Raw genomic sequence first — 3,912 nt, forward strand, 5'->3', positions numbered from 1 at the left:
CACTACCTGCCAAATTCTAGGACTGCTGTCTGAAATGCACATCTGAACACGCTTTTCACTCTGCCCAAGACAGACATGGTGTCAGCAGTGTCATGCAGATGCCAATGAAAGGAGACCGGGAACCACACCAGAAAGGACCCACGTCTTTGACTGGCCTTTGGTCGGAGGAGGGATGGAAGGGAAGATGTGCCCTGGTTCAAAGGCCTGAAGGGACCTGCAGTCTAACAGTGGAGTGATAGCAAGGACCTCTTAGAAGCTAGGTTCAGTGCTTTAGATCCTTGCTTCTCAGAGTGTGGTCAGACCAGTGTTATCAGTATCACAGCTTGTTAGAAATACTGAATTTCAGGTCCCGGCCCAAACCTATAGAAACAGACTCAGCATTTTAACAAGAACCCTAGGCGTTTTGTCTGCACACAAAAGTTCATCAAACAGAGCATGGGATGTGTGTCTACCTCATTTGTATAGTTTTTAAGCTGAGGTTCCCTTGCTGCACTTGAGGGGAGCGGTGCAGTTGATGGTATAATAGTAGAATACAGGACGGGAGGAAAAACCACTAAAGAAGGACAGGGTAGCTCCACAATCTTCAGATTAGAAAGTTTCTTCTATAGTTGCTCTGCATTTCTTTCCCTGGATTCTTTCTTGTGGACAAGATGATTGTCTCAGCTTTCATTGCCACATCCACATTTCAGTGAGATGATAGAACAAGGTGAGAGGAGGGCAGTTTCCACTCTTTTTAAGGTCACGAATTTGGCTCAAATCCTATTGGTAATGGTCTAGTCCCATGGCCACTCATAACTGCAAAGGAGGCTGGGAAATGCAATCCCAATTTCTATTACTTCTAAACCACAGAAGAAAGGGTAAATGGATTGTGTGGTGATAATAAGTCATCTCCGTCATACCAAGGAAAAGAATCACTGGGGTAAGCCATAAGCTAAAAGGCAGGCTAGAACAAAGACCAAAATATAGGCACTCGGGTAACTTAGATCAAAGTCCTATCAATTAAAACGCTGTGAACTTAAACCAGAAAATAGTTCCTATGCCAACTCTGAGTACCTAAGAAGTCCTTCAGCCAAACTACACTGAGGCAGTACTCACTGGTAAAGTTATATGAGGTGATGGCTAGCGATTGCTCTGCGTGGTCCATGCCCATGACATAAGTTTTTAAAACTCGCCTCTGCTCTCATCTCTTGAGCTTCTACAAGGCTAAAATGGGGTTTTCTCTAACTCTCCCTACCTAACTCTCCTGAGAGATTGAAGGTGAAAAGTTATAATTCCTAGTATGCCTCAGGGCACTTTTTTCTCCTTCCCATACAGAATTTTACTTTAACTTTTAATTTAATTGACATGTCCGAGGATATAATTGTCACAGTCTATTTCCTCTACTCCCTCCTCCAAGCCCCACTTTGTGCTCTACTTTTAGAGAATTTTGAAGAAGAGGACAGTGATTGGGTTGGGGGAGAAAATGGCATTCTTGCCCTTTTTCCCCGCCCTAGTTGAGAGAGCAAAAAAAAGAAAGACAAAATCTAAACAAGCTGATACTCATAACGGGTTATTCTCATGGTTGTTTTTAAATTCTACTAGAATGATGGAGAAGTTTCTCTGCCACCCTAAGCTGAGTGTTACCAACTTTTATTTGCATGTAAGAAAACCTGAAGTAATTGTGAAAGAAAATAGGCAAATGAGAACGGGTTTGTTTACAACAACTGCAGGCTTGCCTCACATTTACTATTCTCCAAAAGGTCAGAATGTAGTTTTTATTTCCATATATGAGTGGTGATCTATGCTCAGTTCCTCCTTACATGGCAATCGGGCTGAAGGTACATTTGGGGAGCCTTCTTTAAAAAAGAGAATTCCAAAATATAATATTTTTGCAAACTTTACAAAAACATGTGAGCTTATGCATAAAGTGCTAGCCTGAGCCCCAGCCCCAACCCATACACAATGTCCCTCGGGGCCTTGAAAGGGTCCTAAGGCAAACCAGAGACCTCGAAGCTTACCCCAGAGCTTATGTTTCATTTACTTCCTAGCAAATATACTTCTAATTATAATGACCTACTTAGGTGTTTACTTATTTATTGTTTTTCTCTGCCAGCTAGGTCTCAAACCACAGTACTGCATTCATCATGTGTATCTTACATTCCTAGCACATTGTTTGTTTATAAGATGCAGTCAACAACTATTTGTTCCATAAAATTGATTACTGGAAAGTAGGAAGAAAGGATGAATGAATATGGCAATGGGCTCATACAGTTATGCTCATACTACACGGTGAAAGCTGAGCAGGTTCGAGGTGGTTAACAACTACCCTTGGGCATTGCATTCCAAGGGGTCACAGGCCATCTTGGCTGTGGAACAGGCTCCTTCCCAGTCTCCCTCCCAGGGCCTCCCCTAACAGCTGGGATCCATTCCTTTATCAAGAGCGCAGCAATGGCCTCCAGTGCTCTGGAAATCCTTGGCCCAAGGCCTACAGCTGTGGGGGCATCAGCCAGGTCAGAGTTAGGTAACCTTTGAAAAGAACTTCCAAGCTTATTCTGGCCTATGATAATCAGTGACCTTTTCCTTAGAACAGACACCCTTAGAGCAGTCACTGGGAGAACGACTTTGGTATTGTGGAGATAAACCTACCTTCCCTCCGAGTTTAAAATGTCTCCTAGTCTACAGCCATGCTACCCTGAATGTGCTCAATCTCATCTGATCTTGGAAGCTAAACAGGGTCGGGCCTGGTTAGTACTTGGATGGGAGACTACCTAGGAATACCAGGTGCTGTAGGCGTTAAAAAAAATAGTAATAAAAATAAAATAAAATGTCTCCTGCCGTCCCTACCACAGAGGCTCCCAAGCAAGAACGATCGGCAAGAGCAGTAATCTCAGGATAAATTCATGATGAGAATGTAACCGCACACAGCCTTCATTTCTTTAAGATAGCTTTTTCTCCCATTCAAACAGGTTTTGCCTAGTATAATGGTGTTGTGACTCACTTGCTTTATCCACCATTATCCTTCCACCTTTGTATGCCTACTTTCTTAATCATTAAGCCTTAGGACATAAGGTTCTGGCCACTGTCAAATTTTTTAAGAATAAAGCCTGGGTCTAAGGATCATGAGGATAATAAGTTTTCTTTAAACTAAGGATGATCTTGGCTTCAGGTGTGTTTCAGCCCCAGGCCCATGGAGGCAGAACAGCCCAACCAACCACCAGACCAGATGGGATGACATTGTGGATGATCCCAGAACTGGACACAATATGATCAATTACTTCAGCCTTGTCCAATCAGTAGCACCCACGATCCCTACTCCCTTAGTTTCCATGACTAAGGATTTTTTCCCTATATAATCTATCCCCTCAAGACACCCAAGGAGCCAGGTATTTGAGAGCGATAGCTTGCCTGTGTCTCCAGGACTTGCAACTCTCTAATAACTTTCTTTGATGCAAAACTTGTATGTATCTCATTGACTTAGGTGCTCAGGCAGACAGACTCCTTTGCTCCGGTATTCAGAATACAACACTCCCTTTTAAAAGTTCATAAACAGACCCCATCTAGAGAACAGGGTGATGTCTTTGTATGTATCACACCTCATTTGGTTCTTTTTGTGGGCTCCAAATATATTGTTGATATGCTAATATTACATTTTAGTTTCTTTGTCTCTACCTCTGGCAACTTTGCTTTTATGCTTTCAGGATTCAGAAATGTGAGCTAGGGTTAGGACCTTAATCATTTCATGATACGAGGCATATTTAGAAAAGCCAGAGTGGTAATAAGAAGGAATGTAATAACAGGGATTTGGAGATTAAAGCAATTTAAGAGAGAGAATGTGAACAAAAGTAATAGAACTGAAACCTGATGTGGATTTTGATGAAATCCTGCAGTGTGAAAATACAAGAATACAGGAAGAGGGCTTCTCCACTGTTCTAA

At 42.3% G+C, this 3,912-nt stretch overlaps 1 non-coding gene across 1 annotated transcript; it reads left to right on the top strand.

Moving 5' to 3' along the window:
* The first annotated feature begins 2,653 nt into the window (after positions 1-2,653).
* Positions 2,654-2,772, top strand: LOC111741415. Its single transcript, XR_002780990.1, has one exon. It is a non-coding gene; the product is annotated as a 5S ribosomal RNA (ribosomal RNA).
* The last annotated feature ends 1,140 nt before the right edge of the window (positions 2,773-3,912 follow it).

Source organism: Pteropus vampyrus, unplaced genomic scaffold (genome assembly GCF_000151845.1).
Source record: "Pteropus vampyrus isolate Shadow unplaced genomic scaffold, Pvam_2.0 Scaffold77, whole genome shotgun sequence".
NCBI lineage: Eukaryota > Metazoa > Chordata > Mammalia > Chiroptera > Pteropodidae > Pteropus > Pteropus vampyrus.